Source organism: Pseudophryne corroboree, chromosome 9, assembly GCF_028390025.1.
Source record: "Pseudophryne corroboree isolate aPseCor3 chromosome 9, aPseCor3.hap2, whole genome shotgun sequence".
In the NCBI taxonomy this organism is placed as follows: Eukaryota; Metazoa; Chordata; class Amphibia; order Anura; family Myobatrachidae; genus Pseudophryne; species Pseudophryne corroboree.
This window is the reverse complement of record NC_086452.1, coordinates 437,458,267-437,485,675: the sequence shown is the minus strand read 5'-3', so window position 1 is coordinate 437,485,675 and position 27,409 is coordinate 437,458,267. Positions and strand designations below refer to the sequence as shown.

The 27,409-nt window shown below is 46.0% G+C and overlaps 1 protein-coding gene across 2 annotated transcripts in view; it reads right to left on the bottom strand.

The window, feature by feature from the left end:
- Window positions 1–27,409, bottom strand: part of FRMD4B (FERM domain containing 4B) — a 326,444-nt gene that overhangs the window by 95,548 nt on the left and 203,487 nt on the right. The window contains exons 1-2 of one of the 2 annotated variants that reach the window (XM_063941062.1): window positions 20,602–20,743; window positions 17,436–17,458 (exon numbers count right to left, since the gene is read on the bottom strand). The exons of the other annotated variant lie outside the window; for it this stretch is intronic. The gene's annotated coding sequence lies outside the window, so the exon portion shown is untranslated. Of the gene's footprint in view, window positions 1–17,435; window positions 17,459–20,601; window positions 20,744–27,409 lie in introns of those variants that run through there. 2 annotated transcript variants of the gene reach the window in all.

The following is a 27,409-nucleotide window of genomic DNA, read 5'->3' as shown; positions in this document are numbered from 1 at the left end:
TTTTATCCTGGCACGCCTGCGTTTTTTGCGCACACTCCCAGAAAACGGTCAGTTTCCGCCCAGAAACACCCACTTCCTGTCAATCACACTCCGATCACTTCAACGATGGAAATTCTTCGTTCGGACGTGAGTAAATCTACTACGTTTTGTGCTAAAATACTTAGCGCATGCGCACTGCGTACCATGCGCATTTTCGCCTTAATCGCTCCGTTGCAAAAATCGGCAACGAGCGAACAACTCGGAATGACCTCCATAATGCACACACTTGCTAACAAGCCTTTGCTTTGCTTGATTTTCAGCATTGTGTGTGCAAGCTCCTAAATCAATCACACTTATACATGTGATGTGAGTACTTTTTTAACCACTTGTGCTTAGTAGCAGGTCGTGGAATCTATTAGGGTGGAATCTATTAATTCCCAAACAATACATTGCTTCCCCTTGCAATGGTGAGGGATAGCGGCAAAGCCCTATTCACTGAAGGTAATGCAAGGGATTCTGTTGAATGCCTCCATTGAGACCCCCCCATCCCCCACTTCCCCAGCTGCAGGTGTAAGATTGACAAGCAGCGTCACTGGCATACAGTAGTGATTGACTGTCCTTATGCTTTCAATTTATATTCTACGCTTTTATATCTGTAATACTTTTATGGGATGTTCAGCTAATAATTGCAATATTGATACAATCTTGTTATTCTGTGGAAAGTTGTGATAGATAGATAGATAGATAGATAGATAGATAGATAGATAGATAGATAGATAGATAGATAGATAGATACTCAGATACCAATTCCCCATTATACAGACTAGTTTTGTGTCCACAGGATATGAATGAAAATGGATTCTCTGTCTGGGTGAGAACAATTGGAGCTTTTGGTTTGTGTGTGTTGAGGTCGTTGGGTTAATCCCCCTTCAGTCTTTAGCATCCAGCTAGTAGTAACGTATCTCGCTAAGCCAATGAGTCACCATGAACTTATCGGCTGTGTATAGTGTAGCCGATAGGCGGTTATTGTTGTAGCTTATCAGACTGGACGCAATCATTGTAAGCGTCTTATAAGTCATGTGCAGCAATCGCATTCACTTAACCAATGTCTAGATACTGGGTTACAGATGATGTATGTGAGGCCCCAAGGTCATGTAATATCTGTGTGCATTACCACCAATTCATTCCAGGAGAAGTTTAGTCAACATTGACCAAGACACTTTACATACCAGTCTAATTGTTCTCACTATCTACAAGCATTAAGTACTTAGTAGAGACTTTATCTATCCATTGAGTGATCATTACAATAATCTTTTTACCGGGGTCTACTCACAACCGCCTTTTGTTATTTGATATATCCAACCTAATGCTTAAACCAGAGGTTGCCAAACACGGTCCTCACGGCCAGGGCTGCCAAGAGAAATCCTGGGCCCCGATACAACTTCCTGGGCCCCCAAGCCCCCCCCCTGCAGGGGGTGTGACCACAGCATACTGGAGGCATGGCCCCACCTCTTTGAGGACGTGTCTTTCACATGAGAAGAAATGCTGCAGCTGCTGCTTCCAGGTAAGGAAGATGGGGGGGGGGGGGGGGAGGGGGACCTGGGCCCCTCCATCAGACCTGGGCCCAGGTAATTTGTACCCTTTCCTCCCCTCTCTTGGCGCCACTGCTCACGGTACCCCAACGGTCCAGGTTTTAAGTATGTACATGCCTGGCCACAGGTGACTTCATTAGTATCCCAGTCAATCTAATTTAACTCTGTGCTGAGCCATGGATATACTTAAAACCTGGACTGTTGGGGTGCCTTGGGGACAGAATTTGGGAACCTCTGGCTTAAACACATCACCCACTGTACTAGCAGTGCACGATGATGAGTAAAAAAAAAAATATGGCGTCCAAAAATGTTAACTACAACGTTTAGAACAGAATCCCAGACATCCAACAAGGTTCTGAAAATGTAAAATAATCTGTTTGCCGTCTATAAATAAATGACATATTGACCTGTTTGTTGTTTTATGGCGGCCTATTCTCAACATCAAAGGTAAAATCAAATAATAAAGTGTTCTCTACTTGATTTTCAAAGCATTACTCCCTTGGGAGACGTTCCGTACTCAAAGATAACTACAAATGAATGTACATGGAGTGTCACGTCTCATCGCGATTATAAATCCCGCTGACTGCACACTTCCATGATCTCTACATCTCCTATTAAGTGAGTAATGTGGTTTACTAATGTTGTGTTGCGGGCTGGGTGAGTGCCAGTGTTTTGTTGGCATACATGACGTGGCCAGGACGTAGACCCCTCTACAGAAGTAGCTGTGGTCTGAACAAGGGTTGGCTCTCAGCCAGGAGATAACGCAACATGGGTGGGAGGCAGGTTCACTCCTCTCATTATGGATATGGTAGACACTGGTGACTTTACATCATACACTAAAATATGTATACATAGTGATGTCACCTCGTATTTCTTGACGTGTCTGCAATTTTCTAAAACCATCAACAGATATGCAAAGGAATTAAATAAATGACTTGAATTCCGACAAGACGGTGAATGTCTGAGCAACTGTGTGTGTTTGAAGTAAAGGATAGAACCTATTATGCAAAATCTTTTCTGCATTGAGGTTGTATCTGGAATTTGGAGCCCCCTGCATATAATGGCCCTCATTCCGAGTTGATCGGTCGCAAGGCGAATTTAGCAGAGTTACACACGCTAAGCCGCTGCCTACTGGGAGTGAATCTTAGCTTCTTAAAATTGCGACCGATGTATTCGCAATATTGCGATTACTAACTACTTAGCAGTTTCAGAGTAGCTTCAGACTTACTCTGCCTGTGCGATCAGTTCAGTGCTTGTCGTTCCTGTTTGACGTCACAAACACACCCAGCGTTCGCCCAGGCACTCCCACCGTTTCTCCGGCCACTCCTGCGTTTTTTCCGGAAACGGTAGCGTTTTCAGCCACACGCCCCTGAAACGCCGTGTTTCCGCCCAGTAACACCCATTTCCTGTCAATCACATTACGATCGCCGGAGCGATGAAAAAGCCGTGAGTAAAATAAGAATTTACTTACCGATAATTCTATTTCTCGGAGTCCGTAGTGGATGCTGGGGTTCCTGAAAGGACCATGGGGAATAGCGGCTCCGCAGGAGACAGGGCACAAAAAAGTAAAGCTTTTACCAGATCAGGTGGTGTGCACTGGCTCCTCCCCCTATGACCCTCCTCCAGACTCCAGTTAGGTACTGTGCCCGGACGAGCGTACACAATAAGGGAGGCAATTTGAATCCCGGGTAAGACTCATACCAGCCACACCAATCACACCGTACAACTTGTGATCTAAACCCAGTTAACAGTATGATAACAGAAAGAGCCTCTTAAAGATGGCTCCTTAACAATATAACCCGAATTTGTTAACAATAACTATGTACAGTATTGCAGATAATCCGCACTTGGGATGGGCGCCCAGCATCCACTACGGACTCCGAGAAATAGAATTATCGGTAAGTAAATTCTTATTTTCTCTATCGTCCTAAGTGGATGCTGGGGTTCCTGAAAGGACCATGGGGATTATACCAAAGCTCCCAAATGGGCGGGAGAGTGCGGATGACTCTGCAGCACCGAATGAGAGAATTCCAAGTCCTCTTTTGCCAGGGTATCAAATTTGTAGAATTTTACAAACGTGTTTTCCCCCGACCACGTAGCTGCTCGGCAGAATTGTAATGCCGAGACCCCTCGGGCAGCCGCCCAAGATGAGCCCACCTTCCTTGTGGAATGGGCCTTAACAGATTTAGGCTGTGGCAGGCCTGCCACAGAATGAGCAAGTTGAATTGTGTTACAAATCCAACGAGCAATCGTCTGCTTAGAAGCAGAGGCACCCAACTTGTTGGGTGCATATAGTATCAACAGCGAGTCAGATTTTCTGACTTCAGCCGTCCTTGAAATGTATATTTTTAAGGCTCTGACAACGTCCAACAACTTGGAGTCCTCCAAGTCGCCAGTGGCCGCAGGCACCACAATAGGTTGGTTCAGGTGAAACGCTGATACCACCTTAGGGAGAAAATGCGGACGAGTCCTCAGTTCTGCCCTATCCGAATGGAAGATTAGATAAGGGCTTTTATAAGATAAAGCCGCCAATTCAGATACTCTCCTGGCGGAAGCCAGGGCCAGTAACATAGTCACTTTCCATGTGAGATATTTAAAATCCACCTTTTTCAATGGTTCAAACCAATGGGATTTGAGGAAATCTAAAACTACATTTAGATCCCACGGTGCCACCGGAGGCACCACAGGAGGCTGTATATGCAGTACTCCTTTAACAAAAGTCTGTACCTCAGGAACTGAGGCCAATTCTTTTTGGAAGAATATTGACAGGGCCGAAATTTGAACCTTAATAGATCTCAATTTGAGACCCATAGACAATCCTGATTGTAGGAAATGTAGGAAACGACCCAGTTGAAATTCCTCCGTCGGAACACTCCGATCCTCGCACCACGCGACATATTTTCGCCAAATGCGGTTATAATGTTTCGCGGTGACTTCCTTCCTTGCCTTAATCAAGGTAGGAATGACTTCTTCTGGAATGCCTTTCCCTTTTAGGATCTGGCGTTCAACCGCCATGCCGTCAAACGCAGCCGCGGTAAGTCTTGAAAGAGACAGGGACCCTGTTGTAGCAGGTCCCTTCTCCGAAGTAGAGGGCACGGGTCGTCCGTGACCAACTCTTGAAGTTCCGGGTACCAAGTCCTTCTTGGCCAATCCGGAGCCACTAGTATTGTTCTTACTCCTCCTCACCGTATAATCTTCAATACCTTTGGTATGAGAGGCAGAGGAGGAAACACATATACTGATTTGTACACCCAAGGTGTTACCAGTGCGTCCACAGCTATTGCCTGTGGATCTCTTGACCTGGCGCAATACTTGTCCAGTTTCTTGTTGAGGCGAGACGCCATCAAGTCTACCATTGGTCTTTCCCAACAGTTTATTAGCATGTGGAAGACTTCTGGATGAAGACCCCCCTCTCCCGGGTGAATATCGTGTCTGCTGAGGAAGTCTGCTTCCCAGTTGTCCACGCCCGGGAAGAACACTGCTGACAGTGCTATTACGTGATTCTCCGCCCAGCGAAGAATCTTGGCAGCTTCTGCCATTGCACTCCTGCTTCTTGTGCCGCCCTGTCTGTTTACATGGGCGACCGCCGTGATGTTGTCCGACTGAATCAACACCGGTTTTCCTTGCAGGAGTGGTTCCGCCTGGCTTAGAGCATTTTAGATTGCTCTTAGTACCAGAATGTTTATGTGAAGAGACTTTTCCAGGTTCGTCCATACCCCCTGGAAGTTTCTTCCTTGTGTGACTGCTCCCCAACCTCTCAGGCTGGCGTCCGTGGTCACCAGGATCAAATCCTGTATGCCGAATCTGCGGCCCTCCAATAGATGAGCCTTTTGCAACCACCACAGAAGATATACCCTTGTCCTTGGCGACAGGGTTATTCGCAGGTGCATCTGAGGATGCGACCCTGACCATTTGTCCAACAGATCCCTTTGGAAAATTCTTGCATGGAATCTGCCGAATGGAATTGCTTCGTAAAAAGCCACCATTTTTCCCAGGACTCTTGTGCATTGATGTACAGACACCTTTCCTGGTTTTAGGAGGTTCCTGACAGGTCGGATAACTCCTTGGCTTTTTCCTCGGGAAGAAAAACCTTTTTCTGAACCGTGTCCAGAGTCATCCCTAGGAACAGCAGACGTATCGTCGGAAAACAGCTGCGATTCTTGGAATATTTAGAATCCAGTCGTGCCGTCGAAGAACTACTTTAGATAGTGCTCTTCCGACCTCCAACTGTTCTCTGGAACTTGCCCTTTTTAGGTCGTGCAAGTAAGGGATAATTTAGATGCCTTTTTTCTTTGAAGAAACATCTATTTCGGCCATTACCTTGGTAAAAAGGCCCGGGGTGCCGTGGATAATTCAAACGGCATCGTCTGAAACTGATATTGACAGTTCTGTACCACGAACCAGAGGTACCCTTGATGAGAAGGACAAAATTTGGACATGGAGGTAATCCTTGATGTCCAGGGACACCATATAGTCCCCTTTTTTCCGGTTCGCTATCACTGCTCTGAGTGACTTTATCTCGATTTGAACCTTTTATGTAAGTGTTCAAAACATTTTAGATTTAGACTATGTGTCACCAAGCCGTCTGGCTTCAGTACCACAATATAGTGTGGAAAAATAATACCCTTTTCCTTGTCGTAGGAGGGGTACTTTGATTATCACCTGCTGGATATACAGCTTGTGAATTGTTTCCAATGCTGCCTCCCTGTCGGAGGGAGCCGTTGGTAAAGCAGACTTCAGGAACCTGCGAGGAGAAGATGTCTCGACTCTCCAATCTTTACCCCTGGGATAATACTCGTACGATCTAGGGGTCAACTTGCGAGTGATCCCACTGCGCCCTGAGACTCTTGAGACTACCCCCCCACCTTGAGTCCGCTTGCACGGCCCCAGCGTCATGCTGAGGACTTGGCAGACGCGGTGGAGGGCTTCTTTTCCTGGGAAAGGGCTGCCTGCTGCAGTCTACTTCCCTTACCTCTATGTCTGGGCAGATATGACTGGCCTTTTGCCTGCATGCCCTCATGGGAAAGGAAAGATTGAGGCTGAAAAGACGGTGTCTTTTTTAGCTGAGATGTAACTTGGGGTAAAAAAGGTTGGATTTCCCAGCTGTTGCTGTGGTCCCCAGGTCCGATGGACCGACCCCCAAATAACTCCTTCCCTTTATACAGCAATACTTCCATCTGCCGTATGGGATCTGTATCACCTGACCACTGTCGTGTCCCTGACATCTTCTGGGAGATATGGACAACGCACTTATCTTGATGCCAGAGAGCAAATATCCCTCTGTGCATCTCACATACATATATATAGAATGCATCCTATTAAATGCTCTACATGAATAAAATATTTTCAGTCAGGGAATCCGACCAAGCCAACCCAGCACTGCATCTCCAGGCTGATGGCGATCGCTGGTCGCAGTATAACCACCGTATGTGTGTATATACTTTTTAGGATATTTTTCCAGCTTCCTATCAGCTGGCTCCTTGAGGGCGGCCGTATCTGGAGACGGTAACGCCACTTGATAAGCGTGTGAGCGCCTTATCACCCTAAGGGTTGTTTCCCAACGTACTCTAATTTCTGGCGGGAAAGGGTATAACGCCAATATTTGCTATCGGGGTAACCCTACGCATCATCACACACTTCATTTTATTTTATCTGATTCAGGAAAAACTACAGGTAGTTTTTTCACTCCCACATAATACCCTTTCTTGTGGTACTTGTAGTATCAGAAACACGTAACACCTCCTTCATTGCCCTTAACGTGTGGCCCTAATGAGAAATACGTTTGTTTATTCACCGTCGACACTGTATTCAGTGTCCGTGTCTGTGTCTGTGTCGACCGACTGAGGTAAATGGGCGTTTTTAAAAACCCCTGACGGTGTTTCTGAGACGCCTGGACCGGTCCTAATAGATTGTCGGCCGTCTCATGTCGTCAACCGACCTTGCAGCGTGTTGACATTCTCACGTAATTCTCTAAATAAGCCATCCATTCCGGTGTCGACTCCCTAGAGAGTGACATCACCATTACAGGCAATTTCTCCGCCTCCTCACCAACATCGTCCTCATACATGTCGACACACACGTACCGACACACAGCACACACACCGGGAATGCTCTGACAGAGGACAGGACCCACTAGCCCTTTGGGGAGACAGAGGGAGAGTCTGCCAGCACACACCAAAAACGCTATAATTATATAGGGACAACCTTATATAAGTGTTTCTCCCTTATAGCATCTTTTATATATATACAATATCGCCAAAATCAGTGCCCCCCCTCTCTGTTTTAACCCTGTTTCTGTAGTGCAGTGCAGGGGAGAGCCTGGGAGCCTTCTCTCCAGCTTTTCTGTGAGAGAAAATGGCGCTGTGTGCTGAGGAGATAGGCCCCGCCCCTTTTTCGGCGGGCTCGTCTCCCGCTATTTTTGAAGTTAGGCAGGGGTTAAATATCTCCATATAGCCTCTGTGGGCTATATGTGAGGTATTTTTTGCCTCTAATAAGGTTTTTATTTGCCTCTCAGAGCGCCCCCCCCAGCGCTCTGCACCCTCAGTGACTGTTGTGTGAAGTGTGCTGAGAGGAAAATGGCGCACAGCTGCAGTGCTGTGCGCTACCTTTATGAAGACTCAGGAGTCTTCAGCCGCCGATTTTGGACCTCTTCTCTCTTCAGCGTCTGCAAGGGGGCCGGCGGCGCGGCTCCGGTGACCATCCAGGCTGTACCTGTGATCGTCCCTCTGGAGCTAGTGTCCAGTAGCCAAGCAGCAAATCCACTCTGCACGCAGGTGAGTTCACTACTTCTCCCCTAAGTCCCTCGTTGCAGTGATCCTGTTGCCAGCAGGACTCACTGTAAAGTAAAAAACCTAAGCTAAACTTTCTCTAAGCAGCTCTTTAGGAGAGCCACCTAGATTGCACCCTTCTCGTTCGGGCACAAAATCTAACTGGAGTCTGGAGGAGGGTCATAGGGGGAGGAGCCAGTGCACACCACCTGATCTGGTAAAAGCTTTACTTTTTTGTGCCCTGTCTCCTGCGGAGCCGCTATTCCCCATGGTCCTTTCAGGAACCCCAGCATCCACTTAGGACGATAGAGAAAATTACTTTCTACATAGCAAAGTTACTTGGCGCAGTCGCAGTGCGAACATTGCGCATGCGTACTAAGCGGATTTTCATTGCGATGCGATGAAAAATACCGAGCGAACAACTCGGAATGAGGGCCAATATACTAAATTCAATGAACTGTTTAGCAGAGCTCCTCACAGTGGGGGTAATTCCAAGTTGATCGCAGCAGGAAATTTTGTAGCAATTGGGCAAAACCATGTGCACTGCAGGGGAGGCAGATATAACATGTGTAGAGAGAGTTAGATTTGGGTGGGTTATTTTGTTTCTGTGCAGGGTAAATACTGGCTGCTTTATTTTTACACTGCAATTTAGATTGCAGATTTAACTCACCACACCCAAATCTAACTCTCTCTGCACATGTTATATCTGCCTCCCCTGCAGTGCACATGGTTTTGCCCAACTGCTAACAAAAATCCTGCTGCGATCAACTTGGAATTACCCCCAGGGACTGTAAAAGTCTATGTGTATGACATTATCACTGAACGGCAGCAATTACTTGGGGGGGGAGGGCACAGGCTGCAAGGGGGAGTCAGGATGCGGTGGGGGGGGGGGGGGGGGAGAAGAGGGGCGGGGCAGTCAGGCAAGGCGGACAGGTGGAGTCAGGCTGCTGGGGGTTTAGATGCTGCAGGGTGGGGGTGGGGTAGACTGCAGGTGGGCTTAGTTAAACTGTGGGAGGTTTAGGATTAGGCAATGGTGGGTGGGAGGGTAAGCCGTCGGGATGTTGCTGTATGTACCAACGATAATCGGGCATAGTGCTGGAATGGGAGCCAGTCAATTTACCGGCTGTGGGCATCCTGGCTGTCAGGATAACAATGCCGGAATCCCGTCAACCGGTAACATACCGGCGGTCGGAATCCCCACTTGGGTAGTGGTCCACGTCACCACCCGAAGGAGAATATAACCCTGTGGCGACCAAAGGTCACCACCGGGCCCAAAGCGTGACGAGCCAGTATTCCGGCGTCGGTCTCCTGACCGCCGGGATATCATACTGATCCCGCTGGAACCAGTATAAACAATAATACTGACAGTCTATCCATTGTAAAAGTACATTTATGAGTGATCCAGGATTCACGCGACAGACACAATGGGGTATAAAACGTCATACAGGAAGCTTATCAGCGTTTTCCCTCAAGTATGAATTTACATGTTAGGACTTGGCCCTACGATGCAGCTACAATTCCCACAACGATATGGCATCTGTACTGTCTGACAGTCTAGCAAATACAGAGATTAGAGAACGTGGAACATTTTTCAAAATCTATTTTTTTTTAAAAAGGTAAAAACGATCCCACTAGTACCCGACGCCTTCCCCACGTGGGGTGGGACACACATTCTCACAGTCACTGGTGGCCATGGAGGTGCTATATGTGCTTTGTAAAGCCTGGTTATTATGTACAGAACTGTGCAGCGTAAACCCTGCAGGGCTCAGATGTGAGGCTCCCGGACACCTTCATTTATTCTATTGTTGAGTTATGGAAGCAGCTGTTTATATGTACAATGACACCTATATGCCCACACCTCTCAGACAATGAAGCAATCCCTATCCACTTTTTAATGTCCGATCGCGACAGATCGCTGCTCAAAGTCATTGGGGCGGGTACAGAGATGAATGTACATCCGTTGGCTTAGCTCTTATTGCAGGATTTAGCACTTCAGAAAAAAGCACACGCAACTACGAGACCACAGGGTCAAAATACTAGAATTCTGATTACTTCTGCACTCGCGACCAAGGAGGTGGAACGCGTTGTGAATGGGTGTACTCACATGCGGGCATGCAGACCAGCACAGCAGTGTATATATGCCTATTAGGAGGCGTATCTTAGCACCTAGTAACAGGAGACCAGCGCAGAAGTGTATATATGCCTAATAGGAGGCGTATCTTAGCACCTAGTAACAGGAGACCACAGAAGTGTATATATGCCTATTAGGAGGCGTATCTTAGCACCTAGTAACAGGAGACCAGCGCAGAAGTGTATATATGCCTAATAGGAGGCGTATCTTAGCACCTAGTAACAGGAGACCACAGAAGTGTATATATGCCTATTAGGAGGTGTATCTTAGCACCTAGTAACAGGAGATCAGCACAGCAGTGTATATATGCCTATTAGGAGGTGTATCTTAGCACTGTCAAAGTCAAAAAATATTGTTATACCTATCCCTCGTACTAACCCCTCATGCACATGCACGCTGCTCGTGCACCTAGTCCCCCGTGCGTGCACATATCCGCAAGTTGCGTAAGAGACGCCCTGGCGACTCGTGCGCATGATATGTGTATTTACGGCGGAGTTTGTGAGCGAGTAGCTTGCTATCAGAATATAGCATATTTAACCCAAATAGTGCATTTTGTCGATGTAGTTCCCCTAGTCCATGACAGCGAGTATTATTAGTTTAAACAGTTCCTGGACAGAGGGATTCGTCTTTGCATGATAGGAAGGGTCAGACAAAGGTTGTAAGGTGATGTCTAGTATCCAGCTGTAGGGTATTTTTAGGGTAACATTCCGGTGTTAGTTAGGAAAGGATCGCTTGCTCCTGCGTTTAGTTATGTATAAAAGTAGAATATGAACATTAACTGTATTTGCTATAAATTACACATGCGGCGGGAATCCAGAGGATACCTCCCACCAGAGCAGTTGGGAAAGGACATCGCCTACCTGTTCAAATCCACCTATGACCTTTGCTGTAATGTAGAGACATATCCCTGTGTCCAATGAACAATGAGGTTACAGTGACCATTGTATTGTGTATGCATCTTGTGTATAAAAAGACCACTGTTGCCTGGCCGGACACAAGACTCTGAAGGCTTTCTCCCTGATAGCTGAGGACTGGTCCAGGACGCTCTTGCGAACGATTCCCCACGTATGTATATTCTCTGTAGCCATTATTCTCTATTATTCTGTTTAGATTTCCTTGTTAGCCTGTAGTGTATAACTTGTATCTGTTTACCCCTTTTTCTCTGAATAATCCACTGCAGTGTTAGAGCCCAGTGGTTTACCACAAACTGGTGTTGTGTTTTCACTTTCCTGCAACGGGGTTTTTAGCGTATTAATCGGTATAAGGTGTATAAGCATTGTTAAGGTGTACGCACTGCGGGTACTTCATACCACCAGCGCTACTTAAGGTTTTAAAGTATTACATCATTGCAGTACTTGGCTGCTAAGGTTTAAAGTATAAGCATATCCTTACATTGTTTCATTAATAAGGTTTACAGTATATTACTCTGTGTGCGTCCACGCCGCGTGTACGTTGTACCCACGGCACGGCGTCTGATACGCTAAGTGCGTATCAATACGTTACTTGGTACGCAAATAGCGTACTTAGTAAATAGCGTGAATCCGTGTGCGTACGTGCCACGTGTGCGTCGTGCCCACGGCACAGCGTTTGATACGCTAAGCGCGTATCCATACGGTACTCAGTACGCAAATAGCGTACTTAGTACGTAGTGTATGTAATAAGTCTAGCGGCCATAGCGGCTCCACGGTAATAGCGAGTCTAGTGGTATAGCTTTATGTTTAAGATAATAATTGACATTATCAGCACCTAGTAACAGGAGACCAGCGCAGAAGTATATATATATGCCTATTAGGAGGTGTATCGTACCACCTACTAACAGGAGACCAGCACAGAAGTGTATATATGCCTATTAGGAGACGTATCTTAGCTAGTAATGGTGCAGATGCAAAGGCACACAATCATGGCGACTTGTAGTCACTCAGTGGCATACTGTATGTATGTTAGCAATTCAGAGGTGTACTCGCCTCAAATTTCCGAACAGATCTGCACACGTGTAAAAAGACATTATCTTTCAGTGGAAATTTGTTTTGCGCAATGGACGCCCTTATCTTCCACTAAAGCACTGACACCATTGTCTTAATTTATTGATTGTTAGATGGCACCAAAGGAGTCTTCTTTCTTCACATACTCACCCGGCTTCTATCTTCCGGCTCTGCGAGGAGGACGGCGGGACGGCGGCGCGGCTCCGGGACGAACGGCAAGGGTGAGACCTGCGTTCCGTTCCCTCTGGAGCTAACGGTGTCCAGTAGCCTAAGAAACAGAGCCTAACGTTAAAGTAGGTCTGTTTCTCTCCCCTCAGTCCCTCGATGCAGGGAGTCTGTTGCCAGCAGGCTCCCTGAAAATAAAAAACCTAACAAAATACTTTCTTTTCAGGAAACTCAGGAGAGCTCCCTGTAATGCACCCAGTCTCCTCTGGGCACAGTATTAAAACTGAGGTCTGGAGGAGGGGCATAGAGGGAGGAGCCAGTGCACACCCATACCTAAAGTTCTTTTTTAGTGCCCATGTCTCCTGCGGAGCCCGTCTATCCCCATGGTCCTTACGGAGTCCCCAGCATCCTCTAGGACGTAAGAGAAAGTGGTGTTGGATTAGCGCCACCACTAGTGTGGTAGAGAGTTTGCACCACTGAAGAGGACCTATAGGCTCCCACGGCATTATATTTACAGCCTCCACCCTCACTCTTATATGTTGCGCTATTTATGTAAATATGGACTACAAAAGAGCCGCAGGGTTTTCTTTCACTCCTCAAACAAGACACTGCCCAGATGAGAACGTCTCTGGAACTGCATCGGGTTGAGAAGGAGAATTCATAGCAAAGCACCCAACCCAATGTCAACTTGACATTATCAGGAGTGTAGAGCACTAATCTAGGACTAGGATTATTTTTAGAAATGAGCCGGTATCACAAATATGAGGGAGGAGAAAAAAGTTAAGTGTTAAAAAAAAGTGACCATTATATGAGAATGACTGAATAACGTCACTAGTAAGCACAGCAATTCCCTCGCCCTAAGTTCATTCTTATATATTGTGTTTTCCACTTTCCTAGTTCAATAGAACATCAGCCATTTCCTCCCCCTAAAATGACTTACTCACGGACAGTAAAACTCTGCGCAAGATTTCTAATGCAAGGAAAGTGTAGGTAATCGGATGACAAAATAAATATAATAAAGGATATTTTTCTTTTTATGTGCATTTAGCTATCGCTGCATTGCGTTGTTATTATTTTATTGTGTTTTGTTTTGTAATTTTATTAAGTTTAGAGCATATGAAGCACATCCACCTAGCCGAGCACCTCTAGTCATCTTAACAGGCACATGTTGTAAACGCAATGAGATGCGGCTAAGAAGTGCTTACATGCGCATTCAGCGTGAACGAGAGAACAAATTCTATGCTTCGTCACAGATGCAAACTCTAAAACATGCATTTGCAAACATTTCTAAATGTATATGGAATATATATATACCAAACATGTGTTATATGCATGTTTACGCATGCTTAAACATTGGATACACCAGTGTGGACGCAGTCCATGTTCTCTGCTATGGGCCTAATTCAGACCCGATTGCTGCAACGGCAGCGATCGCATTCTGAAGCCCTTTGGGGGGTTGCCCACGCGCACCCACTAGGATGCATAAGCATCTCACTGGTGCGATCGCCTCTGTCTGATTGACAGGCAGAGGCGGTCACAGGGTGGGAGGTGGCATCTCAACGGTGTTAGAACGAAGTTGGTGAGGCTGTTGGTGGGGCAACACAAGTTGCGTGATGTCACACGCAGCAACACAGAACTCGGTTGGTAGCTGCCTGCCAGCGCAGCTAGGCTGCGCAGGTAGGGAGATACTTGGCAGGTGCGAAAGAATCGCCGCCGTGCAATGCTTTCACACCCATGAGGGGGGGGGGGGGGGGCTTGGGGGAGCAGGACCTGACATGCGGGGTGGACTAGCCCTGTGCTGGGCGTCCCCCTGCCTGCATGTCAGAGAAACTGATCGTAGATGTGCTAAGATCAGGTCTAAATCACCCCCAATATCCACTGGTGCCCTCACTCCAAGTTCACTGGAATATACAGCAATTTCCCCTCCCCAAGGTCATCGGACTACCCAACAAATCCCTGTCTCTGCCCCAAATGCATTAGCCTGCCATTGCGGCTTTCCACATGCTGCTGTTTTATCAGTACAGTAGCTGCATCCAAAGACGAAGCTGCTGTGTGAAATGTGTCTGTCTCTGAAGCAGGCCCTTGGACATCTGGGCCCATTAAAATGCTCAGCAATTCCCTCCCTGCAAGTTCCTCTTAAAATTCAGCATTTCCTTCACCCCAAGCTCATTAGACTACACAACAATGCTTTCATGTTCTCTATTTTAGGGAGATAAACCTTTAGGAAGAGAGGAGTTGATTGCACAACTGGTTCTGCATTTAGCTAAATACAGCAGCTTATCACCGTCACCACCCGCAGCGGGTCTCACTGCACACGTAGGGGAAGAGTATTTCTGCATGTTTCTGTTTAAGCACTGGTAATTGAGTAAGTAGTGCAGTCTAAAGTTCAAATGGTCACTGGTTATTATTCAGCAAACCAGGCGCTATATGGGCAGCTATATCTATTATTTGTTATCAGCCCTGACTTTGGCAATGAGAGAAAGGGAACGAGATGAATCATTAACAGGCCAGCGTGTGACCTCTGCGATCCGTATTTATTCAGTGAGTCACTGGGAATGGGCCCATGCACCTCAGGCCTGACAGTCTTCTGCCTTAGCGCTGCGAGACCGGCATGTCAGCTAGAAAGTGAATGAATGGGTAAACAGAGGTAGAAAGTGCAATGTAAACCTGTAATTCCCATTCCTCGTGCCGGCTATTATACAGCAGACAGGAGAGAGCAGAGGGCCGACCGCACAGAAAATGAATAGAAAGTTATATGGCAACTTTACGTTGTCTGTATAACAAACATAAGGGGGGGATTCAACTGCAGGTGAATGATCTTGCCTTTGCCTGTAAGGTATCCGGTCTTTAGGTTGACAGCACTTAGATCGACACTCATTAGGTCGACCAATGTTGGTCGACTTGGTTATTAGGTCGACATAGCAAATGTCGACACTTGAAAGGTCGACATGAGTCTTTAACTTTTTTTTTTTTACTTTTTCATACTTGACGATCCACGTGGACTACGATTGGGAATAGTAGCAAAGCAAGCTATGCGAGGGGACACGGTGCACTGATTGGGGTTCCTGGCCACTTTACAAAGAAAACGGCACCAAATTTAAAAAAAAAAAAACTCATGTCGACTTTTTTCAATTTCGACCTTATCCATATCGACCTAATGACCGTGTCGACCTATTTCAGTTGTCGACCTAGTCATTGTGGACCAACAATGGTCGACCTAATGACTGTCGACCCTATGACCCTTGAGATGCTAAAACTTTTTAAAGGGGACACATGCATAAGGTGTCCATAACAACCAATGGGATTCAAGATATTATTTTACCTAGTACATTCTGTTAAATGACAACTAGAATCGGATTGGTTGCTATGACCTAAACCTCTACATGTCCTCTTTAGAAGGTTTGATACATCTCCCCCTATTCCTGTTGCATTAGTATTCTTCTATGTTCTGGATTGTCTCTGTTTTAGTCCATTCAATTGGTTTAGTTCAACTAAATTTTAATATAATTAATAATCAAGAAGATTTTATTATCTGTAGATAATAAATGTACAGTACATTCAGTTATCTAGTTTATAATTCTAGCGGGTATGTGTATCAAGCCCTGGAGAGAAATAAAGTGTAGAGAGATAAAGTACCAACCAATCAGCTCCTGTCATTTTATAAATCAGCCTGTACAATGACAAATGATTGGTTGGTACATTATCTCTCTCCAAGTTTGATACATACTCCCCTCTGTGTTTCTTATTGAGTGTTAGCTAAAGAAGGGGGGGTACACACGGAGCGACGTTCACTTAATTTCTAAGCAATCTGACTAGATTGCTTAGAAATTAGGAACACAGCGCTCCGTGTGTAGGGGTGCCGGCGACAGCGATTCGGGGTCCCGCGCGACGCTATCGCTGGTGCTAGATTGTGCCTGCATGCAGGCACAATCTAGCAGGTCGCTCATATCACCGCTGGATGAAATGTGCCCCCATCCCCCCGTGTCCGTCCCCCTCCCTCGCTCAGCACACATCTCCCCATCTGTATGGCCCTTTGGTATATTTTAATCAGATTATTTTTGCCACTGGCAATGCATGCAGATTAGAGGGTGGAGTCATCAAATGCATGTTTCTTCATAAGAAAGCTACACAGAACATTATAAAATCTTGATTTAAACATTCCAGTAGTTTACCAGAAGTAACGCCATTTGAGATACATGTCGGATTTAGACCATATATATTTCTCTACAGTATATTTCTTGTCAGACGCTAGATCTCATCTTTTTAAAGGACCTCCGTAAACTATACTTGGCTCTAAAGCAAGTGCATACATTGTCCAGTAATGGCTATACGTACACCTTTGAGAATGTTACAGGACATATTATTTGAACCAACGTGTATTCTGGATTTACCAGCTCACCGTCCGTGTCTGCCAACTGAAAGAGCTTTAGGAGAAGCTAAGAAACACACCTGAAAGTACATGGTAGCACAACACAGGGGCTAGTCATAAACAGAAGATGTAAGAAATATAATGATCAGGGAGGAAATTAATAAAGCCTGAAGATAACAGACACATCTAAATGCATTCGCTGTCTCGCTGAGCTGATGTATTTTGGGTAGAAACCTTGGAGATGTTATCCTAATCTATTTCTGGATTGTCAGCACACTTTCCCTACCAGCCCCCTCACCATCTGTAGATTGCTCTCCCTGCTCTGCAGACACAACACCAAGTGGCCTAAGGGGGTGGGGGGCCACGACGATAGACTCTGGCAGCTACAATATGCCTACCATTGAGAATGCAACACTAAAGGTGAATATACAAGAGACAGTGATTAATTACCTACTGTAGTCTCCCCGGGCCTCCTACAAAAGATAGAAAAAAGTAAGTTAGGAATGACTCCTGATAAGATGATGAAGCATGCTCTTGGCTCTCCAGCTGTTGGGCTACAAATCCATGGTTGTCCAACCAGTCTTGCAGTTTCACAGCGGCTGGAGAGCTTTAGTGTGTTTCTTACAAATACTGATATACAACTGAGCGGGTCTGGGACTCAAGGTCGACACCACTTAGGTCGACACCAGAAATAGGTTGACACAGACAAAAGGTCAACATGAACAAGGTCGACATGACTTTTTAAAATATTTTTGGTGTTGTTTTCTTCGTAAAGTGACGGGGAACCCCAGTTAGTGCACCGTGTCCCCCCGCATGGCTGGCGGCTTCAGGCAAGGTTACTGTTCCCAATTGTAGTCCACGTGGATCGTAAAGTATGAAAAAGTAAAAAAAAAAAGAGTAAAACTCATGTCGACCTTTTTTCCATGTTGACCCTTTGTCTGTGTCGACCTAAGGTGTGTCAAGCAATTGCCGTCGACCTAAGTGGTGTCGACCTGGAGTCCGGATCCACCATGCAGTAGATCCATCAAACCTTGGAGAGAGATAAAGTGGAGAGGATGCCCTTAGATTACGCTTTATCTCTGTCAATAGTTTGATACATCTCCCAATGTGTGTTACATTTGTTATGAATGGTGCTGTAGGATTCCATCCAGACCTTTTTTAATCCACCAATTGAAAACAGTTTCAGAAGTGGAGAGTTAACAGATGGACTAAAAAGAGCCACGGTTGTTGTTTTTCTGGTATCATTCCACTGATACACCCCTCTTTTTACAGCTTCACACACCCCATCTTTCAGCTGGGGCTTAGGTATAAACTATGGAGTCCCCAAAATAGTAGCTGCGCAGAGGGGGTGGAGCTAACAAGCAACATGCACAAATCTGCGGTAACACATGGCAACCAAAGACATGTGAGGTTTCATTTACTAAACGATTTCCAAAACTTGATAAATGTAATATGATTGGCGGACATAGGTTACATTGCACCATGTTAATAAATTAGATTTTGTTAATACAGAAATCTATAAAAACAAAATAAAAAAAAATATGTGGCTACCGAAGGAAACATAAGACATAAGGGGGAATTCAACAGTTTTTTTGTGCACCCGTTACTAATTTACCTGGATCAAACATGTTTTCGGGGGTCCTGTGCTCTGGACTTGAACCTCAGGAATGTTAGAGACCCACGTGATGAGGTCACCTGGCTGTGGTAGGTGGACACATATTTTGGCAAAAAATGATGCCAAGAACCGCAATTTTAGTCCATGTTAAAGTGCAGAGTTTATTATAAATGTTCTGATTACCAGTGTTCTTAGTGCTTAGAGTGTGCACCTGCATTTTGTCTTTTTATTCTGTGTTGCACTACAAATCTCAGAATGGGTATCCGGTCTATAGGTCGACAGTCAGTAGGTCGACCACTATTGGTCGACATGACAAAAGGTCGACATGAGTTTTTCATAATTTTTTCAACTTTTTCATACTTTACGATCCATGTGGACTACAATTGGGAATGGTAATCTGTGCCGAACACAGCAGTAGTGGAGCGAGGCACCTTGGCCGAAGCATGGCGAGCGAAGCGTGCCATGCGAGGGGACACAGTGCACTAATTGGGGTTCCCGGTCACTCTATGAAGAAAACGACACCAATTTTATTTTATTTTTTAAACTCATGTCAACCTAATGATTGTGTTGACCTATTTGGGGTGTCGACTTAGTTACTGTCGACCAATAGTGGTCAACCTAGAAACTGCCAACCTAAGTGTGGTCGACCCTATGAACCACACCCTCAGCATGTTGTCACCTCTTATTAGGTCTAGAATCAGGGTGTGCAGTCCAGCCCTCCCCCCCCCCCCCCGTCCCCCCTCCCCTGCCTGTCCTTCCCTAGCCCAGGTGCAAATGGAAAGCAAGTGTAACAAGCAGAAGCAGAATACGCTTTCACTGAAAAAGTGACAAGTTTGTAGTTAATATCATTCAGCTGCACCTTGGGACAAAATTACTATAATCTACACTCAACACTACAGAGGTTATAGAATATTTATATCCCTAGGCTGCCTCCGAACCTGTACGCTCTTCAGTATGAATGTTTCATAAGCTCTCTGCATTTTAGATGAGCACTGCTGGTCACTTTAAACCTAGATTTATGGCCAGAAGACTCGCTTCATCAAGATTATAGGCTCTTAAAAGTCAGGAATGGAAAAATATGCCACATGATCTGGGCTGCAAGAAAATCTTATCTACAGTACTGTCCATGTTGCATCTTTCAAACGCCCCGCAGGATATTAAACCAATGACACAATCTTAAGAGGAAGGTGGGCTATCTCCATTAGGTTTGACCATATAGATCAAAAGAATCAATTTATAGTTGTTTACTGGCCGGAAAACAATAAGTTACATGAAGGTGGAACTTGTTGCGGATCACTGTGTATAAGCAGAGGTAGCCTACCTGTGACACTCCAGCTGACGTGGACTACACATCCAAGCATGCCCTGCCATATATGGCACGCAAAAATTGTGGTGAGGCATACTGGGATATGTAGTTCCACAGTAGCTGGAGTACCGAAGGTTACCTCCCCCTGGATTATTATAGTTTACCAACCTGTTTCTCTTTAATTGTGGTGGAGGTAACAGTCCCAGAATAAAACTGCAAGGCTTGCTGGGATTTGTAGTTTTACAACAGCTAAACAGCATAACAGTAATATTTTCTTGTTGATTCATATTTTATTTTTTTTCTATACTGCGCCTGGTGTGAGCTACAGGAAGTTTACAATGTATTATCTTTGTGATGCTTAATGCTTTCTCTATTCACTATTGGGTTTATACGAGACATCCTGCGTTGTGTATATCTCCACATACAAATTAGAATCTGCCGTCCATTCTCATAACTGAGCCATAAAGACACACTGCTGACAAATCTACATTATAACTCCACTCAGTCTGACACTTTTAATGATACCCAAGACTCTCAAAATGTACAATGAACACTTTTTATTATATTATATATTGATTTATTTGTATTTTTTTTTTTTACAAGAGAAGAGAAACACGGAGTACAAAGTATCAAACAACTTTTGTTGGTTGCAACTCCCCCAGGACACAGACACAGCATGCATATAGGCTCCTTACCTGGAGAATGAGTGCAGCCAATTTAAAGACGGTCTCACTGTCCACTTCAATCTGCCCCTGTTAACACAATAAGGAGAGTAAGCTGAGGCACTGGGTGATCACTATGGTTCATGCCTAGCACTGCCGAGTACCTCCAAGTCCAACAACAGAATGTACCATTCCACACAGCAGGGGTGGCCTGTCCATAGAGGATAGAATTACATTGAAAGGTGTGAGCCTGCCTGCTTTGCACCTGTACAGGCAGAGTGCCCCCAAAGTCACTGTAAGGGAACGCAGCCTGTAATTATAGGTCCATGGAAGTATTCTGCTGGTGCATTTAATGTACAATGCAGTGGCTGGATTCTGTTTTGTGTGTTCAGTGTGTGCAGATCTCCCCGCGGCAGATGGTCTCGCCCGATGCCCAGAGATAAGGTTGCACCCAGCAGTGCAGAGGTTACAGCACAGACAACAAGTGCTGGAAGGCACAATGCCAGCTTTTGTGTGTCCAGCCAGGGCTGTCATGCATACAATGTTTTCCTAAGTCCTATTCAGTGCTGGATGGTAACTTTTCTGTAGCTACAATACTGCATGATTTAACCCTGTGCTGACAATGCAAATGCTCAAAGACACTGATTGATGGCTGTAATTATCCCCCCACCGTCCAGTCATACAGTATTCCACTTGTGCAATATCAGGTCTGTCTTATATAGGTACCATGCTTTATAAATGCAGTAAATGCAACTAGCAGGGACATTTAGTCAGCAAGCCGCTGATTCTCTGCGTGTTTAAGCAGGAAAATTACAATGGGAACACCATTCAAAGCACAGCTGAGATTACCATTATTATTATTACCAGTTATTTATATAGCGCACACAAATTCCGCAGCGCTTTTACAGAGAATATTCGGACATTCACATCAGTCCCTGCCCCAGTGGAGCTTACAATCTATATTCCCTACCACATGTACACACAGACACATTCACACTAGGGTTAATTTTGTTGGGAGCCAATTAACCTACCAGTATATTTTTGGATTGTGGGAGGAAACCGGAGTACCCGGAGGAAACCCACGCAAGTACGGGGAGAATATACAAACTCCACACAGTTAGGGCCATGGTGGGAATCGAACTCATGACCTTAGTGCTGTGAGGCAGTAATGCTAACCATTACACCATCCGTACTGCCCACCATTATGACATTTCGCATTATGGTGTAGACCTTTTGATTGTTGACTAAGCATCTCGGCTGTTTCTGGGCAGAAACCCGCTGTTTTCTGGGTATGTAAGAAAAAACGCATGTGTGCCCAGTGCTTTTTGAGGGAAGGGTCTTGGATGTCAGTGCAGACCACTTCCAGCAGTTCTGAGTTGCAGATTAGTGGCAGACTCAGACCTACTCACTATGGTGGCAATTCCAGAATCGGCGCAATCCCGGGATTTTGGCCAAAAATTGGCTTGGATTCAATCCCGGGGATTCTGGGAATAGGAAACCCCTTTGTTTTTTCAATGGCGGGCAGCGTTGAGCGACCTTGGGAGGCTCAGACGCTGCCCGGCTCTCCCTTCCCCAGGCTTTGCGCACTGCGCAGTGTGATGTGAAGTCAGAGGTCACGCTGCGCATCTCAGAATAACGATCCATGCAGCATTAGGCCCTAAGACCAATATATCACATCAGCTGTTCAGGAATAGTTCCAGGTTTTCTCACTATAAACATCTGTTCCCCTTTTATCTTGGACTATAGTGACCTGATGATCAGTGCTACTTCAGTATTTCTGTCGTATGCTGGGCACGGTTCATGTTTCCTACATTGTATATGAAGGCTCATCAGAGGTATCACTAGGGGGGAAGGGGGGGGCCACACCGGATGTCAACCTCTGGGGGGTGACACCACAATGGCGGCTCCTCCCCGGTGACTGGGAGCCGTGTGCTGCACTATGACATTTTTTGGCAGCGCACAACGACTGTCACTAAGGATGGGCTGTCAGTGCAGGGAGAGTCTATGGGGGGCTGCCCAACATCTTCGACAATTCTGGGCATGCCCCCGGAGTGAAGAAAACGGATGTGCCACGAGCTTCGTGTGGGGGAGCTATTTGGTGGGGATCAGTATGATTTACCGGCGGCCAGGATGCCTGCGGTCAGTATACTGACAATGGCATCCTGGCCGCCAGTATGCCGGCAGCGGGGTGAGCGCAAAGAGTGCTGCGCTCACCACGCTGCGGACTTGTGGCTCAGTGCGCTCGCCACATGTTCTATTCCCAGTGTGTATGCACTGAGCGCTTTTCAGCCCAGCAATGTCAGCGATCATCGCTGTTCAAAAACGCTGGGCAAAAACGCCCAGTGTGTATGGACCTTTAGTGTGAGATGACAGGTCACCATTAAGTACAGCAGACTGTAACTATAATAATAATAATAATAATAATAATTACTCTGTCTCCATCTTTTCTGTAGCGGGTGATGTGTTGGTACTTTTAAAATAAATGAGAGTAGTAATAGCTCCTAATTATTTTCCTTGGACTACAACCAAGGTTTACAAAATATCTGATGACATTTATGAAGGGTGCCAGGCACTATTTTGGAAGCCAAATAAAACTTGGGTATAATTTTAGCAAAACTCGTCAGTTCACCAATTAGAGCTTAATTCTGATGGATTTGCCAGACGGGTTTGAGGAGAACTGAAAGAGTAAGGTCAGGTTTTGCATATACCCCTGTACCCAGTGCTATGAAAAAAAAATGTGTGAGCAGGCCAAGCCTAGACTAATGTCACTTGTGGGACATACCCATATGCGACCAAAGGGGAGATGTAAGAAGAGGTAGTAAGTGCCAAATGTGCCATAACCAATGCTATGTGACACCGAACAATGGTATGTATGAAAGCAAATAATGTAGAGAAAAATCACTTTTCACTACGTTATCTGTAAATATCTAAAGATTTCACTATGGCAATGGGAAATCATTCAGATGTTATTAAAAAAAAACAACAATGGCCCTCATTCCGAGTTGTTCGCTCGCAAGCTGCTTTTAGCTACTGGGAGTGAATCTTAGCTTATCAAAATTGCGAACGAAAGATTAGCAAAATTGCGAATAGACACTTCTTAGCAGTTTCTGAGTAGCTCCAGACTTACTCGGCATCTGCGATCAGTTCAGTGCTTGTCATTCCTGGTTTGACGTCACAAACACACCCAGCGTTCGCCCAGACACTCCTCCGTTTCTCCAGCCACTCCCGCGTTTTTCCCAGAAACTGTAGCGTTTTTTCGCACACACCAATAAAACAGCCTGTTTCCGCCCAGAAACACCCACTTCCTGTCAATCATATTACGATCACCAGAACGAAGAAAAAACCTTGTAATGCCGTGAGTAAAATACCTAACTGCATAGCAAATTTACTTGGCGCAGTCGCACTGCGGACATTGCACATGTGCATTAGCGACTAATCACTCCGTTGCGAAAGAAAAATAACGACCGAACAACTCGGAATGACCACCAATAAGCGCACTTTCGTGGCTTATAATTATTTTCACATATTGGCAGGGATTACCTGCCGGTGTGTTTAATAACCAGCAGCGGCTTCGGTGTGGTGAGATCTTGCAATGTTTGCGGGATCTTGTGCATGTGCATTGGGGCTGGCTAGGAGGTCAGACACAGCACATCAGCACTAGGTGGCCAGGGAAGTCTTGAGTGTCTTTGATGGTGACTCTTACAGTAGACAGCCGTCTGCATTCACTACCTCTCCATCTGGATGAAAGTGTTAAGTGTTAAAACAGAACAAACTGCTCCCCTCCTCCGGAGGTGTGATGACATTTTTTTTTTAAAGTTCATCGTTTGGACCCCAAAAGCACCCAAACCCCGGACCTTGGGCGCCTATCAAGCGCTTTAGACAGGTTTAGATGCTTTGTGTGGCTACTGTAACCCGGAGCTGTAAGGCGCCTTAACTGGTAATGGGCATCTGATGTGTGCAACAATTGAATAGCTCCGATAAGACGCCCATTGCTATAGACGCCCAGCAGGGGGCGCTGGACACAATTGAATCGGCCTCACTGTTGCTGCAGCTTCTATGTCCAGATATTTCAAAACATTACACATATGCCCATTAGTGTATAATGAATATTTTAAAGATTTTCTGTCTCGACTGAAATGCCTGAGTTATGAGGGAGACGTCTTCCAGGGCAGCAAATACAACATCATTACAGTACAGCAGCTATTAATAGGACATTAATGGGATTTTATATCTACACTGAAGTAGTTATCAGAGACTTGGCCTTAAGTGACATTGCCAAACTCAGATCTACAGTACAGAGTCCCTGTATCTGGAGAGGAAGTCATAGTCCTCATGTGGTCCTCACCCCCCTCCACCTCCCCACTTCAGCCTATTCCCTCCCGCCTTCTCCGCTTCCTCTCTTCTTCTGCCTGTTCCCATCTTGCCCATCTACTCAATCTCTCACTCTCATCAGGCACTGTCCCTTCTGCCTTCAAGCATGCACTCTTCTCTATTTGTAAAAAAAAACCTACCCTTGATCCAGCCAATCTCTTCAACTACCGACCCATCTCTCTCCTCCCTTTTGCTTCTAAACTCCTTGAGCGTTTTGTCTACAACCGCCTCACTGTCTTTCTTTCTTTCTTTCTACTCACTGCTTGACCCTTTCCAGCCTAGTTTCCGTCCTCAGCATTCCACTGAAACTGCCCTCACGAAAGTCTGCTATTACCTCCTTGCTGCTAAATCTAGGGGCCACTACTCTCTGCTTATTCTTCTTGACCTCTCTGCAAACGGGCTCTCAAGACCCACTTCTTCACCAAACCCAGGCAACTCTCCTCCTAACCCTCTTGTCTATGCTCAAGGTCTACCCCTTCTGTGTCACCCCGGTCTGTTAGCCCCTCACCTTTTAGATTGTAAGCTTGCAATAGCAGGGACTTCTTTCCTCATGTGCCTTTCCTATTCTTACTTACACTATCTTATACTCCATACTCCCTTTGATGGCACCAAATGTACTGTGTAATGGGCCCAGCAGATCCCTTGTGGTGCCATATAGATAAAGGATAATAATAATAATAATAATAATAATAATAATTAATAATAATAATAATACAGAGAGGTTCCTACAAGTGATGTAGTTGGTATCCTCCTTTCTGCTTTAGAATGTAAGCTCTCATGAGCAGGGCCCTCTTCCCTCATGTGCTTATCCTTTTCTTACTTTAATAATCTTCAACTGTACCAAATCCAGCAGTCTTCTGCCACCTGATACTTATCCCAGTGTCATCTGCTGATGTAACTATGTATATTTACCCTGTACTTGTCCTATACTGTCATCAACTGTAAGTTGCTGTTTTCCTGTTTGATTATTCATGTACTCTGTAATTGGGCGCTGCGGAACCCTTGTGGCGCCATATAAAGGTTAGTAATAATAATAATAATAATAATAAAAAAGGGTAAGCGATGAGCTCATTCAAATGGGGATTATTTTGGTTTGTTTAACTGAATGTATCAGGGACGTGCAGTCAGGGGAGGCAGGGGAGCAGGGCCGGCGCTACCACTAGGCAGCTTTAGGCAGCTGCCTATGGGCGGAGACCACTGGAGGGCGGCACTGCACTGCACAGTGAATGAAACAACGAATGACCGATTTTTATTTTTTTTAAACACAGTCCGTAGCTCCAGCTGCGTTATGGCCCGTCTGCAGCAGCTGCCTCCTCCTTACATGTACAGTGACAGTGGAAGGCTGGCGGCTGGCTGCATGTAAAGGACGCTGAAGCAGGAGTGCACCGCGCAGCTCCTCTCAGGAAGCCGAGTTCTCAGCATGGGGAGGTAAACTAGACACTATCGGATTTGAGGTGAGGAGCATGGAGTGACCAAACAGGGCCAGAGGGAGGGCCAGTGCACGCCGGGACCAGTGCCGGAACCTGACACAGCAATACAGGCAAACACCCAATGGGCTGTCTGCATGTAGTTTTTCAGGGTCTTATTTAAAAAAAAAAGAAAGCTGTCTTTTATTTCTCACAATGACCTGGTAGCGTCTAGTTTATGACCTGTGGGAGAGGGGAAATCAGGTGCATTCCGGAGCCCTCTGCTACAATTCATTCTAAGGCAGCAGCAGCAGCAGGGAAATCCCTGCAAATGCTTATCTCTCACTCACTGGTGACGATTCTCTCCCTATCTTGAGTCTGCACAGGGATCAGAAGAGCATGTGCTGAGCTCTGATTGGAAGAGCTCGGCACATGCTGATTAGAAGAGCCTCTGAATGGACAAGACTGACACGTGACCTGCTTTCCTTACCCCTGGAACATCGAGGATCTCTCGGCATGGTAGATGCTAGAATCAAGTGGGCTAAGGGACCTTTTCCGTAAGGGGGAGGAGTTACGACGCAAGGGGGAGGAGCTAGGCCAGCGGGATAGTTCCTCTACTATCCACGCCACCAACTATTACCTTTAGTAATTAGGTGGTGAGCGAAGCGGAGCGGAGCGAGCCACCGTGCCCGAAGCGTGGCGAGCGAAGCGTGGCGAGCGAAGCGAGCCCGCGAGGGTACTTTTCGGGTACCCTGTTCGCCTGTAGCTCCTCCCCCTGGTGACGTAGCTCCTCCCCTCAATACGTCACAAGGTCCCTTCAGCCCCTCCGATATAGAACCAACCCTCTCGGCATGGTCCCCATCTGTGAGTAATCAGCCTGCCTCCTCTGTCCCCACGGTTAATGCTCATATTCCCATAGCTCCTGCCTATAGCTGCAACCCTCTTTTCACTGCTTCTGTCTGTCTCTCTATATCCTCTGCCCACCATCTGTGTCCCCCTGTCTGCTCACCATCTGCCACCCCTCTCTCTGCCCACTATGTATTCCCCCCCTTCTCTGCCCACCA